This window comes from Rhyacophila brunnea, unplaced genomic scaffold, assembly GCF_057557595.1.
Source record: "Rhyacophila brunnea isolate RB1 unplaced genomic scaffold, BYU_Rbru_1.0 scaffold_1, whole genome shotgun sequence".
Taxonomy (NCBI): Eukaryota; Metazoa; Arthropoda; class Insecta; order Trichoptera; family Rhyacophilidae; genus Rhyacophila; species Rhyacophila brunnea.
The window spans coordinates 63,436,148-63,452,697 of record NW_028232751.1 but is presented as its reverse complement, the minus strand read 5'-3'; the positions used below and the strand labels follow the sequence as shown (position 1 = coordinate 63,452,697).

Below are 16,550 nucleotides of genomic sequence, written 5' to 3'. Positions count from 1 at the left end.
CTCCACAGCCGCCTTCCCATTCTAATCTTCTTTCTAGTCCACTTATGTCCAAAATGACGGGATTGGATCTAGAATGTAAAATTTTTGATAATTGACCCATTTTTGTTGAGCATCAAGTGTCGAGTCAGTGAAATTTGTTCGGATTTACACATGTTAAACGAGTTTTTTGCTCGTTGATAGATTTATGTACCTAATGAAAAGTATTCTGTTCACCTGAGCAGCCGAAAGCAATCCTATACTTTTGATCATTTTGACTAACAATACATTAAGTAGGTACCTAGGTACTATGTAAGTAGGTGAGCGATTTCGAAAAATAATATCTCGAAAGATAATAATATTATTATAACGTCGTCATTATAATATATTGACCTTATGTGAGTAGCGGTGTGGGCAGACACTTATTTGTAGATCCATCATTGTAACAACACTTTTACCAACTTTAAAAGTAAAATAATTATTCGTAAACTTAAGGTTGGTAATATACCTATTAAAGTAAACCTATTTGTGGTTGCTTGAACCGTCAAACTTTTTCAGTTGAAAATCTTTTTATATTTTAATTCGACATCATTTATGAGTGGAGTGTAACATGTCACAATATAACAAACGCCTGAAATATCTGTTAACAACATCGCCATAAGCCGACTTATTTGTTTAAATAATTTATGGGACGCATAAAATGGTATGATCTATTTTCTACTAACGTAAGTACCTGATACCATAAAAAATTATCTATGATGTAGCTGTTGTCGGTAATGATTTTTTTTCAGATTCTACAACAGCATTCAGATCTACAAACTTATAAGAATGGGATGGGAGAGCCATTGTCGAAAACAACCCGATCAAGACTCGTAGCTGGATAAAATCTGACATTCGAATTAAATTTTTAAAGGCGTCGTATTGATCGTACCTAGTTCCATTTTTGGCCATTCTATAGATAAGTCTCGTCTGTAAAGTTGTAGCAGTGACAATGCAGACATTTTGTCTATGGCCGAGAGATGAATCAAGTTTAATCAATTATCTATTGTCACGTCAGCTGTCAAACTACTTACCGAGTCTTGTGACATTTTTGCTTCACTTAAACTTCGTAAAATGGATATAAAACGTGAACTAGATGCTTATGAAGATGATGGGGAAGTGCAGAAATGGTTTGATGTGCCAATAATCCATCCAAACAATCCGCTTACAAACATTTCTATAAAGCATTAAAGCAGGAGAATGCGTACGATGTCAACAGCACTATTGAGGTTAGGTTTTCCAAACTTGTTAATCATTGTAAAAAAATGTTTATTCTAAGTTGAAGTGGTTTCTTACTGATGCAAATAAAACAGTTGCGTGACATATTGGACTTTACTAACTGAAACATCCAATAATACTTATACACCGTTGTGTTGACACTTAAGTAATAACGATTGTTTGACCATGTAGGTACATACCTACCTATAGGTCCTGCGTCCCTATGGCTGTAGGCTAACTACTTTCATTCATCTGAAGACAGCTGTTGCACGTTTATTATTAATAGATAAACAGTATCAAACCGTGATAAACCATGTGTTTGTACTCGACACATAATAATATAGGTGTAAACACGTATTATAAAATACCTTATGTCTTGTGTTTCAGAGCCCTGTAACCAGCCTTGTCAATGTTAAAACTGAGATTGATCCTCTGCGAGTTGATTTCAAAGAAGAATTTGTTGAAGACAGTGATCCGCAACCTGGCTGCTCATATTCAAAATGCGAGCCAATAAATCAGGTGCTTACATACTTATACAATATTGTGTAATATGCATACATCGTGCTTGTAAGTGATCATGTCTTTTTGGCTCGGTTATTATGAAGTTCGTTTCTTTCAACATGAACGAAACAAATCAAATTAAACCATAGACAATATACATACAAATTGTAGTTGACCGGAAATGGTTTGAGATTTGACGTTTGGTTCAGTGTATCATTGAAAATCAAACCGTTCTCGGACCATCAGAAATGGTTTGACATGAAACGTCAAACCAATTTGGACGATCCATAGACTAATGGCAATCTGTCAAAGTGTTTTGGCATTTCGGCATTTATATATCGTGAGGTGTTCATATTAATATGTTAGATATTTACACCATAGGAGTTCACTTGAATTATAATTTATTTTCATTTTATTTATATTTTGTAACGGAGATTCTAAACTACAAACTGTGTTAAATCAACCCGGAATGATCTTTATATTACCCAGGGAATTTAATATGTTCGATTGTCGTCTAAGTCACAATATCATACTGTCGACATGAACAAGTGGTCAATTATGAAAAGCTCTAATCAAAAGTAATTTTTAAAAACTCGTCATACCTATAAATCTTATAAATTAACTAAATGGCTACCTATTTATGAAGCATTCTTTATATTTTGTATATTTAAAATGAATGAATACGACAGTTTGTTAAATTTGTATTATTGTAGACCACGATAGGAGGTTAGAATTTCATAACAAGTTCACGTTTCAAATATGTTTCTGTTTTAGAGACTAATTTAATATGAATTAATTTTAAGTACTGGCAACACTAATTAGTTGTCAGAAAAGCGTTTCCGTGGACATTCTACCAAACGGTTCCAAATCAAATAAATCCAACGGTGCCATTTGATTCGTTCAGTTCAGGTTCAATGATACGAACTTATGATAACATTGAATACAGCGTATTTTGTAAGAATATGTTGTATATAAATTTATCGTAACGAACAAAACGGTACATAATATATCAATGTTTAGATTTTAGCTTCATCGGTGCTTTGTTTTAGGATAGGTACTAGATTTGCGAAAAGGACTCCTGTTATTTAGTATATTTGGTATTTTGTTAATGACATTCATTAACTGTGTCTCATAAATGTGTTACATATTATCAATCCCGGTGCTGTGCGTATCTACAGGGATGTTTTGTTCTGCATATTTATTATTTAGGAGCAATGTTTCATGTCAGGTATTTGGTATTATTGTTTAATGTGTGGAAAGCACCGAATTACTGGTCTTGTGTTCAATATGAAGGTACCTACCGAAGCATTTTATATTTTTATTTAAAGCTCCTTTTCCTATGCCACGAAGCGCATAAAAAGTAAACAAACAAACATGATACACAAATAAACAACTAAAGTCGTAAAAACATCATATATTTGAATAAAGTATATAGTGATTTCCATGGCCCCCACATCCTTAAGCGGGCCCCAAGTCCAAGATCTTTGGTGGCCCCCCTACATATCACTAAGATTAAAGGTAGTGTGGCGTTCTATAGTAGCGTTTTTCAAATGGTGTTGGAGGTAAAATTAAGGGTATTCAGTGTATTAACAAACATGCAATTTCACAACCACATATTTTATTTGTGGTTTAACGTTAATACGCCTGAAGGAATTTAGCCCCGCAAGCGATTTCTTTTTATGATTAGAGCAAATTTGTGATGTGCGTTTTTCTCACGTATCTTGTCAATTCCTCAGGCTACAGCCCTGTCAGTCCGCCCTTTGTGGGGGCCATGGTGATTTCCAAAGGTCAGTCCAATTTTCGTCTGGCAAATCGTCTTAATTCCTTTTCTTAGTTGTAGTTTATGGCCAAATGTCTTCCACTGAGTAACCACCGATAAATGTATTTTGGAGGACCAAAAAGTGTCAAAGGTGGTCCGACGAGTTTGATGAACATAAGACACGAGACTGTTTTGGTCTTCAACGAAACTCTTATTGGTGTAATAATTAAATTCATTTGCGAAAATTTGCGTTCACATTCACTTGAAGAAATGGTAATAGAATTCAATGCACACATCAAACGCGATAGTTTTCCAGATATATTTGTCTTTTCATATGAGATGATTCAGGAAAATTAACTTGTACTATGTGAGCGCGAACATTGTTTTGTCTAATTGCTTTTGAAACTTTAAAAATACTATGAAAAAAGGAGCCAGAACGCCGTTCCACCGCGTTACATTACAAAAAAGCCCTGCTATTACTGTATACCGGGTATCATTGTCACCAATTAAATTTTTTGTAGATGCGCTCGAAACTTTCAATGTGTAATACGCAGACAGGTGTTTGTGTGCTATGCTGTTGCCATGCGTTACAGACAGATGACACATGACATAATATAAGTATAATATATTATTAAGTATTTGAAAATGTCAGTGATTAATTTATTCATGCTCTTAAAGTGTTGTGAGTTATATTGTGGAGTACAAACTAAAATAAGCACAAGTAATGGTACGCAGGGTAGCGAAAATTCGCTTAGTCGATATACCTAGTTAATATAACTGTGTAAGGATTATGACAATATATTTCTGTACTAACGAAATGACTATGCGATCACAGATTTTTCTGGCTTGGTGCATTTCTTTCTTGACTATCTTTATGGTAGGTATGTTTTTGTTGATTTTTGTTTAACAAAAGTATTAATTGGTCGAAAACAATCGATTTTTTTGACATCTCTATTGAGGTGTAACTTTTTAATAGAAGGCAAAAATATTTTGATACACTATGTCACTATTTTACATACACAATTTTTCGATACACTATTATTATATTTTCAGAAGAAGACACTGATATGCTTTTATATTTATAAAATTAATGTATTTTTTTAGATCGCTTCAAAATACCCTTCCAATTTAAAATCGGAGACTGATTTCGAGCTAATTGACTCAGAGAATGAGATTTTTCAAGAGGATGTAAGGCAATGCAATGATGCTTACCCTCAACCTAGTTGCTCTTATTCCGAATGCAACCCAGGAAATGAGGTATATAACAATCTATTAATTTAAAATAATCTACTAATACTGATATCACTTATCAACTTATATCAAATTGTACACCTTTTCCTTTTAAATTCGATCCTCCCAGATGGTCAAAATTCCTACATAATATATTTAATAAGCTTCTCTGATCAAAATTCGGGACTTGTAGAAGTTTAAAGTAGAAAACTTGTGATGTATATTAAATGATAACTTAATACTTATCCAGCGAGTGAAAAATGTCAATGAATTTGTCTGTTGTATCTGAATATGCAAGAAAAAATCATTTTTTTAAATTTGATATTTAAAAAAAAAAATCAATAGATTTTGGTCACCGTGTTTGACAATTCGTATAACCATTACTGACGAAATGGGTTTTTGATACGATTCGCAAAAAAATACTTTATTGGACTTAAATTTACTAAAAGTAATACGTATGCTTTTAATATGTTGTATAGTCATATATTAATTACCCATATATTATGTAAATAGTTCAGAACACAGGTAACATAACCGTAAATGGTACTTCAATTCTCGGAGCGGTTTCTTTTTAATTATCCTGCGACTTATCCTGCGACTCATTGCAATTTCGTTCGCACGCAAACTATTAATTGGCTGTAATAAGATGACGTCTGGTATTAATTTGAGTATAGGTTACTTATGTTAAAGGGGCGTACCTTTGGGTAGAAAATATAAACATGCTATTCCACTAGTTTTGATCACTGTACACAATGTTTAACACATGATATTTACAATGTACTTAATTAGTGATGTTTATTTTAAATGTTATAACAATAAAAATGGTTTGCGATTTAAACATTAAACCAATGTAACGTGCACTGATCAGAATGGTTTTTCAAAGCATCCGCTCACATGAAGTGCCGGTTTGTTAACCCAACTGAAAATAGTCTATGGGCTCCAAACAATTTGTTGCTATATTCGGCCCAACTACTCTATTTTTTGAGGTGAAATGGTAGTAGACAATGAGAACCTACCATGTTTTCGTTGAGTTACATGATGTGGTAAGATTAATGGGTGTTGAAGGTCTTATATCTTCTTCATCACTATCATCGCTGAGATATCCACTTCTCCTTATTTTGGGCGGGATGATAACGTGTTTTCTTAACTTTCACTATCTGTATCATTATGATAATCAACGGCCCACCCGATCAAACTATCTTCTTCACTTTCTTCGCTCAAAATCAATACTATCAAATGCATACAAATCTTCCTCGTCACCTGTATCGAAACGATCACTATCGATATTTTCTTTGACATTTTTGGTGTTTTCCATGGTGATTGTTATTTAATTATTTTCTAATCACGTTAATTACTGTCGATATTTTTAATTATTAATAGGTACTGCTATGGAACGGCGAGATGAACTTCATTAAACATAAATTTATATTAATTTAACTGGCTTTATTAGAATGTAATATAATTATAATAGATTATATTATGTTGGACATTTGAATTTATTTTTGGAATGGACAAATGCAAACAAATTTATAATAAACTGATATATTATATACTGCACTGCTCGCAGAACCCAGTTGGGTGAAGCATAATATTATGTTATATCAATTATAATATACAACTACCTGTTCCATGGCCCCCACATCCTGAAGCGGCCCCCCTTCCACTAAGGTTAAAGGCAGTGTGACGCTCTATAGTAGCGTTTTTGGTGTTCGAGGTAAAATTAAGGGTATTCAGTGTATCAACAAACATTAACCAAAAAATGCAATTAATTACACTACCACATTTATGAAAATGTTAATACGCCCGAAGGAAATTGCAGGCGATTTTTTTTACGATTAGGGCAAATTTGTGATGTGCGTTTATCTCACCTATCTGGTCAATTCCCCAGGCTAGAGCCCTGTCAGTGCCTCCTTTGTGGAGGCCATGGTGATTTCCAAAATTCAGTCCAATTTTGGATTACTTATCGTGTAACCCACGATAAGTAATACCACTCTCTGGTATTACAATTAGTAGTATAATATTTGTTAGACAAATTAATTATTTTTTGTCAATTTTGAAATGAGTTTCTGTGAATTAGAATTAGTTATTTTTACCTGTATACCGATTTTTTTTAAATTTTTCCCCTCCTTTTTAATAGGCAAAAAGTGGTATTTTCACAAAATCTAGCGTTTTTTCTGCCAAATAGCTTGTTTTCATACCCCGTTTAGCATCTTTTTGTCAATGACAGTTGGCAACACTGTATACCACCAACATAAAAAAATATCTCATGTAATCTCAATGTAACATGCCTCATTTCAAGACTTTAATACGTCACAAACCTCCGCTACTTTTATTTTGTAGTTATAGTGCTGTAAAATTAAAATTTTATCATTGGAGGCTTTAATTCAATGATGAGATGCTTTCCGTGCCAATGTAATATTGGCACCATGCTAAATTGATATATGACGGCTTATTTTGTAATTTGCTGGGATTAGGAGAAAGTCAGACCTTCATCCAACAGTGGATCGGTAATAGTTGATAAAGATTTTATTTTTGTCTATAAAGAGTTATCAGTGAATAAGAGTATTAGCCATACTGATGTCCACACAAATAGAAGTATCTTTTTCTGATATAATAAAAATATGAGAGTTACCATGCTGGATCATCGATAATGCGAGAATCCGATTCAATGAGGGGCTTCCTGCTGAGAAGACGGACGATTCTAGCTCCGGACACCTTGGGTCCAATGACGTTCGGCGCAAAAGCAAGCACTCGGACCAACATCCAACTTCCAAAACCTCTGAAACCCTGAAAGAGATGACAGAAATAAATTTTGCAATCCTAAGTAAAATAATATAGTTTTTATATTACGACATAAAGTTCTTAAGTTAATACATTGACTGCTGACCAGATAATCACTTTTTAATTAGCACATTTAAATAGCGTGTTAATTATAACGAATGGCCAAGTGAATGAGAATCTGCATACTAGCAAACTGCACTTTTGACCAAAAATGAAATTTTGATGGCATTTTGTTAAAAAGCATGTTTTATCGGGGTCTCAAATTTCAGATTTAACCTGTTGCACCCCGGAGACAGTTTTACGGTTTTTGCGGAAAAAAAGTCGCCGCGTACAAGGTCTTGAAACGCGGAAGTTAATGGTGCAACCCCCGTTTTTTATCTAAAATGTTGCTGGAATGTGTACATTTAAAAAATATTGGCGTTTATTTCAGCTTGATCGGAGATCAAATGGCAAAGTTAGATGTAAATAATTGTGTCATTCAAATTAATCACCGGCAGGTTGGCGCGGGCGACGTGTTACGCATAGATCGGAATGCTTCACTCACGGACAATAATTGTATCAAGTGGGATCAGAGCCAGGGTGCGTGGTCGGGGTCCCGAATTTCATTTTTAACTCGTTGCACCCCGGGGACGCATCAAAGCCGGAGTGCGTGGAAGGGGTCTCGAATTTCAGTTTTAACCCGTTGCACCCTGGGGACAGATTTATAATAATTAACTGAATTTGTACTACTTTTTAAGATATTTAAATGCAAAAAATGTACAAAAAAATAAAAATTTAAAATATTATATTTTTTTACTTATTTAAATTCAATCCTTTGCATTTTACGTAACTCCCGGAAAGCGCCGAGTGATATAGCTAGTTATACATAAATAATTATTACAAAAATGTTTGATTTATTCTTCTGAATGAACCCAAAATTGTGGCTCCATCGCCATATATCTATTCAAAATGGATTTTCAATTAAACCTACGGTGAGTCTTAAAGATGTTCATATTTCTTTTGAAGAAAAAGAAATTCAAAGACACCTTTTGGAAGACCACATACAGGAAGCAGCTGCAATTAAATAAGATCGATAAAACTCTTGCAAAAGAAAAATTTACCAGTATGAAAGTAATAATAGTTGACTTGGAGAAATGTTTACCTACTTCATATAGTTTCTATCTGAGAATATTGTAGACTCCGAATTTTACAATTTACGATGATGTAAGTGGTGAGTGAGACACAACACCATATATGTATTAAAAGTAGAGATAGGCAACGATTTGGCTTCCTCATAAAACTGAATGAAGCATGCCGATAACAGCCGATAACTCACGAGAAATGGCGACGTGATAAAAAAAAATGCAGGGCATCACGGAGGGTTTACTTTGGTCATTACAACGTACCCATATAATATAATGTTAAGGCGAATTCTTTGCCTCAATTTACGATCAAATGTGACTTCAACGCCATCTAAAGGCATCTACAGGCATCTACCATGAATTTCTAAAAATGTGTTACTAAAAACTTTGGTCAATTCTAACCAGATGGCAGTAAGTTACCATAATATGTTGCAAGTATTATTAATTTGCCAGATGAAAAAAATCGCTAGACAAAAATTCATTTACATATTATAAGAATATATTCTACTATAATATTATTATATATATATACCTATTCAAATAATTATATTTTTTTTTAAATAAGTACAATATTTTATTATATCGTATTGACATTTTTATGATTTAAAAGAAAAGTTTTAAATCAATTTATACTTGCCAACTTCTTTTTTCATTTTGAATAGAAATTTAGAATACAAAAGGCCAATATAGGGCCAAAGGAATGAAAATATGGAAGAGAAGTATTAGTCTATTGACAAATTTTTTATTTTTATTTTATAAAGTAAAATATACTATATGCACATACCAGGTCACACTGCAGATGAATATTACCTACTCTATAAACTTAGGGAAGGTAAAGAAAACAACTTGTTCATAGGAGTGGTCAATTTTAATAGAACATTACACAATAAAAATAATACAAAAACCTTATAAATAGGATAATTAAATATATTTACACTTAAAATTAGTTAAAATTATGAAATAAAACCCTAAATATGTACTTTAAAATTGCTTTGAGCTGCATCCTATACTGTGTGATACAGCTCAAAGCAAAATTGTGTGCACACGTATATATTGCATTTTATGCAAATATACCTGGTGCGGCACTTGCATCCAGGGTATCTGCACACGGATGCTGAATGGTGGCCAACGCTGTCCAAACATACCTCAGCGATCGGTTGGGGGACAACCGTTCTCCTGCGAGCTGGTGGCTCTGTGTCTACCTGCGATGTCGACATGTTTCTTGGCCGACCTCGTGCTGGCAGTGTTAAAATGTTGGCTACCCGATCTTCATACCGAATAATAGCTTTCGCTAATCTGATTCAGTACGACAACAGTCCCATAATATCCTTTCGGGGTACATTTTCTAGTTTACAATTCCGCATATACATTAGCCAACAGTTTACCACCGCCAAGTCCACAAAGTGGTTAAAAACCCTCACAGGCCATTTGCATGTCTTCATCGCAGTCCTGTAATAAGTAATTATCCGATCGCAAAGATCAATGCCACCCATCGACATATTGTAGTGCTTTACAATGGCCGGCTGAGTGGCACTGATCTGTGTGGCCCTCTGCATTGCCTTATCGTTTTTTTAATTTCTTAATCACATCGCCGAGTCTATTACTTCTGACAGTTCCAGTTAAGAACATTTTGTCGTGAAGTAACGAATCGGCGAGCTTCAAACTAGTGAAAAAACGATCAGTATAGACAATGCAGGAGGATTGGGGGGAGTCCGGCAGAGTAACTTGACCACACTTGCGCCCAGACCAAACTGCTTCATATCTCCATCTGATACCGTTCCCTTCCCTACATATATGTGAAAATCTATCACTAATCCATCTCTGGCCGCGAGAACAAAATTTTTAAGGCCTACAGGATTTGGCTTGTTAAGCACAAATTGCCTGTGTCTACAGCGGCCAGTGAACGGCATCATTTGCTCATCGATGGAGTTATGAGCAGGTCTGGGCAAAGTATGGCATTTTTCTCAATTTATGGCTTTTTTATGGCAATCTTCCAATGTTTATCTGTGCAGCCCGTGCGGTCAGCAGTGTTATCTGCAAAATGAAAGTGATTCCGCAGTTCGAAGTACCCGTCTCTGGGCATTGCTTGATTAATGATTGGAATGCTTAGATCATAACACCAGTACATTCGAGTCTGCGGAAACCTTAATGTACCCATCATAATTTGGATGACGGTGAATACGAATTTCGAATTCGTATTCACCGACCACAAGTCCCTTTTTTGTGCTGAATATAAATTTGTCTGCTCAGCAATTTTTTCGAAGAGAGCGAGGCTGAAGTATTCGAAAAAGGAGCTGAGTACATTGTCAGCAACATGCCCTCTCGCCAACAAATCTTCCTCCAATTCCGGACCAGCATTCGGCATACTGAAACAATAGGAAAAAATATTATTACATAATCCATATTTCCTCATTAATTCAAGTATTTAGCAGTAAAAATACAAATAATGATGGGCAATAATATGTTTTGATTGAAGTTTACTATTCAAACCATCAACTCCTCATTCGAGACAATCGCTACATCATGTGTACAAGATGTAATGAATTCTTGTTTTTATGCCAAAGCATGAATGAATCTAATGTATGACTGGATGGTATATAAAACCAATAAATATATTATTAAGAAAATTGTAAACCTACCATTTTGTGAGCCAGGGAAGAACCCTGGATTGTGATGTCGAAGGTTGTAAATGTCGAATGTAAATGTCGTCGCTGTTGTCGGACTCGTAACCGTCGCCGACTTCGCAGTCACTGTCGTCCAATATTTCGTCGAGTTCATCAGTATTAAAAGATTTATCTATATGTAAACAAAAAAACATATCCTCATTATATTCATATACTCGTGTTAAACTTATCACTGTAGATAACGTTTTCAATTTACGATTATGTTGTATTAAAAACACGGACACGTGTTTGAAAGCACATAAAATATTTGATTTTCTACAATCATATTATGCGAATGAAAGAAATTCACTATCTATTAGATAATTTACAAAACGTACAAGATATGCTCGATGACATTTGTCATAAACATAACCTCAAACTGACGTAAAGTATTTATAATTTTACGAAAACGATGAGTATACGCCTAAAATAATATATATTGATGATAAATGCATGATGGTGATTGAAAATACAGTATATGTAACTCTTTTAAATAATTTTTGAATGTTTGTTTGACAATCAAAACTGCGTGACATAGTTTGTCATTTTGATGTACGATAATAATATTATTTATTATACACTGAAAAGTTTACTTACTTGACAAAAATGTTACTGATGAGAAGTATCTTATCTATGCTGATGAGTCGATTCCTTCCTGTTTTCAAACAATATAATAATGGCAAAAAAATAAAGAAGAATTGTTATAAACCCGATATTCGATGTCTGTGTATTCGATCGAGAGCACGAATGCTACCATATGTTAAAATGCGAGATTTGTTTATTTTGTTGATTATTTTTATCATAAATAATGATAAAAAACAGTTTTAATTTAAGCAAATACTAATTGCAAATAATTCGCAGTTTCAAATTTTGAATATAGGCAGGTTCCTACGTATATTAAGTAAATATTGTAATTTTAATTATAAAGTTATTTTTATTCATATGGCAATTTCGCGTCGAAGTTTTACCACAAACTGATCCTAGCGAAAATGAAGCAGAAAAATGTTATTTTGTCTTGTCTATGTGTGAGTTTCATTTTCAATGTCATGTTGTTGCATGTGTGTGTATTTTGTATATGTGTATTGTTTCGAAATAGTTCCACGGTGGCAGCACCGGACAGCTAAACATCGGTTGAATTTGGGCAATTATTATTGTTTCGATTTCTATCGATTCGTTAATATACAAAAATACAAGATTAAATTCAAATTACTGCCGTAAAAATTAATAAATAATATTTTTAATAGAAACGCTAAGCTTTTTTCGCGATAAATTGCGTCTAAGCCGAGGTTTTTCGATTTTAATTGCGTGCTTTCTAACCTCTAAATCGATGTTTTTTAAATTTGAAAAACAAGATATAAGGATATAATAAATTCCAATTTTCGTTTAGCGTTTCCCTGGGTAATAGATTTACGTACATTTTTATCGTAATTTTGATAATAAATCTTATGTCATTCATTCTTACCACCCGATAGAAATGTACCGAATTTGACACGTATTTTTGGTATATAGAACTCCATGATACTTCTTAATTTTTTATTTTATTTTTCTCATTACTTTTGAATATATATTTACCGATTAATAAACTTTTCTAGCTATTTTTCGATAACAACTTTACCTAGAGACATCACCTTAACGTAGAGATTTTGCCGCAAATTGATTACCAACCTGTTTCACCATACTTTATCGCCATAGCACAACACTGATGTGGATGAAATAAAATGTGGAAGGGGTGGCAATAAAATCGGCTGCTGCTTGATGAAATGGGCATCTAGCAATGTTTTAGCAAATATTGAAGAGCTGACGATTTGGTATGATAATTAATTGCCCTGGCCAAAATAGGAATATCATGATTGTTTTTTCATATACCTGGTTTCTGAAAACCATTCCTACGCTGAAAATCATAAGTCACAAATTCCTATTACGAGGCCATACACACATGGAGATCGACACTGACCACTCTATAACAGAACATCAAAAAAGATGCTGAACGGTATGCAGATAGTTTTTACTCCGTGGGATTGGGTTCAGTTTGTAGATGTAAAAGAAACAAGCCTTTTAAAGTTATTAACATGGAGTTAAATGATATAAACAATTATTGCTCTTTGTATGCATCATTTTCAGCTCCTTTTGTGGCTCGAAAAAAGAATATTGATGGCACACCTTTTTTTATTTATATCTTAAGATGGCGCTGGTTATCTACGTTATAAGGCGAAATTCTCCGATGAAGATTTCCAAACTGTGGACCTCCGACCTTCTCGCTTGCCGTAAAACGCCGCAAACTTTTTAAAAGCTGACAAATTTTCCCCCACAGATACCAAGTCGCAATGGCCGGCCGGTCCAACTGAGGGTCGAACCGACTTGAGAAGCTCTTCCCTTTCAACCGACATATGGGAACACTCCCAAAGGATGCGATCGGTATCCTACAATTCGGCACATAAGCAAGTCAGAGATTCTATTAGGCCAAGCTGACAGAGCTTCGAAGCAAAACAACTATTTCAACGAATATTTCAATTTACTCAACAGTGCTGCACATATTATCATTAGCATTATTTTATAGTTTCAAATTACATTATCATCTTCCATTAGTACAGTCATAATGAATTGATTTTTGAAGTGATAGTATTACAAGGAAGATTATTTTAGGTACCTATATTTATCTTTGTTTACTATTGATTATGTTTGTGTTATTGCAGTTACTGAATTGGCTACTAATTATAATATACTGAATGCTTCTCGGACCAGTATTCTTACTGAAGAACAGCCGAAAGTAGCCCAAGAAATAGAAGCTACGATGACATTTTCTGATTCAGGAGATAATAATTTAGCATTATTATATTGTTTTAAATTACATTCTTATATTCCATTAGTAGTAAACGACATGCAATGGGTGAAAGGAATTGATTTTTTAAGCACTTGTGTAACAGTATTTCGGGGAAGATTGCTTTATATATTTTTATTTACTATTGATTGTGTATGTGTTATTGCAGGTACTGAATTGGCTACTAATTATGATATTATAATGAATGCTTCTCGGAGAGAAGAACAGTGGAAAGTAGCCCAAGAAATAGAAGCCATGATGCCATTTTCTGATTCAGAAGATAATATTGAAGGTAAAGTTAATGGTATTCAACAATTATGCTACTTTAGAGAAATATCAAGACTACTCGAGGATTATTCAATTGTTTAAGTTGCGAAGATTTGTATTCACTATCAATAGAAAAATGATATCTTAGTGTGTTTATTAAAACAAAACCTTTTTATGATTGCAGTTATTCAAGCTGCGAACATATTGACCCCGACACGAGCCCTTGTACATGATTGTATTAACAATCAAGGTATTAATTTTAGATAAATGTATCTACACAACGTTTATTCAGTTCTTTAATATGCGAGGCGTTGTATTAGCAATTGATAGACAAAAGATTTCGTAGTATATTTTTAATAACTAAACCGTTTTTTGATTACAGACATGCTGCGAGTACATCGACCAATACACAAGCACTTCTACTTAATAAAAGTTCGAGAGACTGGTACAATCTAGTTAGAAATTGCGAAAAAAGGTAATAATATTGTAGTCAAAGTAATGTACAACGACATGTTTTTAGATTTTGCCAGTCTCTTGAAGGGTCCATTCAGCAGGTGAAGTGGTTTCAATTTTTAAAAAAAAGTGTCTAGGCTAATAACATCCTCTTTGAAAATAGCCCGGATGCTTTGCAACAATTCCAGTCAATATCTTTTAGTCGCCGAGGTAAGGCAAATAATGTTATCCTTGAACCTCCTAAATGTTACAGTGGTCCAGTGCAAATTAATAAGGAGAAGAAAAAAGATCTCGGTATTCTACATGTTTAATCGATAAAGACTGTCATGACTTTTGCTTGTCAATCCCAGATAAATGTACCGTATATGAATCCGGATAATTTTCATGAAAGACTTGACAAGTAGTATTTTTATGTATGTACTTAAGTATTATTTCTAACTGTGTCAAATATGTTACAATTATTTACTACTAGCTGACCCAGCGAACTTCGTACCGCCTCAGAATCAATAATCTTGTGTTAACTTATTAGCTGAATTAAAATACTGAAAATGAATTAAGTTCAATAAATGTGCAAAAATCAAATCAAAATGAAATAGATTACATAGTTTTGGTTGGTTCAGATTTCGAAGCATGATAACTACCAAGTTTATCTTCAGTTGTAAATTGTGCGGTGGCAAGCCAGGCAGTACAATAAGTTTAAAAATTCAGTTGGATAGTTGGTTGCTTCTTCTTCGTTTATTATACAGTCGATAGATTTGAAGGAATGCATTGGACCAACGATTTGATTTTGAATTGTGGAGTTTAATGATCCACATCTTTGTTCTTTGCCGCAAAAATTGCTCGTTCACTCAACCAATTGTGATTTTTGTGGTTAGCAATGACGTTCGGGAACACTTTGTTGATGAGGTCGTACTTCGCTGAGACGAAATTTCAAAAATTCGGCGGAAAAGAAATCAATCCGTTCGATTCGTCGACAGGAACACGGCAGTTACCAATAGTCAGCAATTGTTTAGAGAAATCGTCGGCAGATGGATCGTTTAGCAATGCAACTCGCATGTTCGTCGTCAGCCGAAGTTTCTTCACATAACGCCACAGAGTCTATGATTTGAGGCAAGCGTTCATTTCATTGGCAATGGTCGATCTTGGAATGACTGGTAGTGTTTGGCAGAAATTGCCAGATAGTAGAATCATTGCGCCACCAAAAACATCTTGAGTAATTGCGCAGATCTTTCATAGTTCGATTGAGTGCTGCCAATGCGCATTTGTGCGCCATTGTGCATTCATCCCAGGTGATGATTTTACTTGCTACTAAATTTTTGCCCATTGCTGAGTGTTTCGCAATACTGCTTGTCGGTGTTTCAGTCATTTGAAGGTTTAACGGCAATTTCAACACTGAATGAGCCATTCGGCATCCTTCTAACAACGTGGCCGCTATTCCAGAAGAAGCAACTGCTACAGAAATTTCGGATCTCGCACGAACAGTGGCCAAAATCAATGTCATGAGAAATGTCTTCCCAGTTCCACCAGGCGCATCGAGGAAAAATAAACCACCATTTCCATCATCAATTGCCTTCATTAACGTATCGTACACTTCTTTCTGTTTGGGGTTCAACATTGGTACATTTGATCGAACCGATAGGTTCAATGCATCTTGATCATATTCACGTTCACGTTCCAATTCTCGATTAAAAGCGTCATTCATTCCACGATCAGGCGTTGACATT

At 34.3% G+C, this 16,550-nt stretch overlaps 3 long non-coding RNA genes across 4 annotated transcripts; 2 read left to right on the top strand and 1 right to left on the bottom strand.

Moving 5' to 3' along the window:
• Positions 1-1,016: 1,016 nt before the first annotated feature.
• Positions 1,017-8,264, top strand: LOC147080073 (uncharacterized). Of its 2 annotated transcripts, XR_015070769.1 has the most exons (4): positions 1,024-1,244; positions 1,621-1,752; positions 4,598-4,750; positions 8,002-8,264. It is a non-coding gene; the product is annotated as an uncharacterized LOC147080073 (long non-coding RNA). The 2 variants fall into 2 exon arrangements; XR_015070768.1 differs by lacking the exon at positions 8,002-8,264 and having other exon boundaries at positions 1,017-1,244; positions 4,598-5,136.
• Positions 8,265-10,900: 2,636 nt separating this feature from the next.
• Positions 10,901-12,489, bottom strand: LOC147080072 (uncharacterized). The gene is made up of 3 exons (XR_015071949.1): positions 11,886-12,489; positions 11,265-11,421; positions 10,901-10,991 (listed from the first exon to the last, which is right to left on the bottom strand). It is a non-coding gene; the product is annotated as an uncharacterized LOC147080072 (long non-coding RNA).
• Positions 12,490-13,303: 814 nt separating this feature from the next.
• On the top strand, positions 13,304-14,887 carry LOC147080071 (uncharacterized). The gene is made up of 3 exons (XR_015070772.1): positions 13,304-14,398; positions 14,558-14,623; positions 14,756-14,887. It is a non-coding gene; the product is annotated as an uncharacterized LOC147080071 (long non-coding RNA).
• The last annotated feature ends 1,663 nt before the right edge of the window (positions 14,888-16,550 follow it).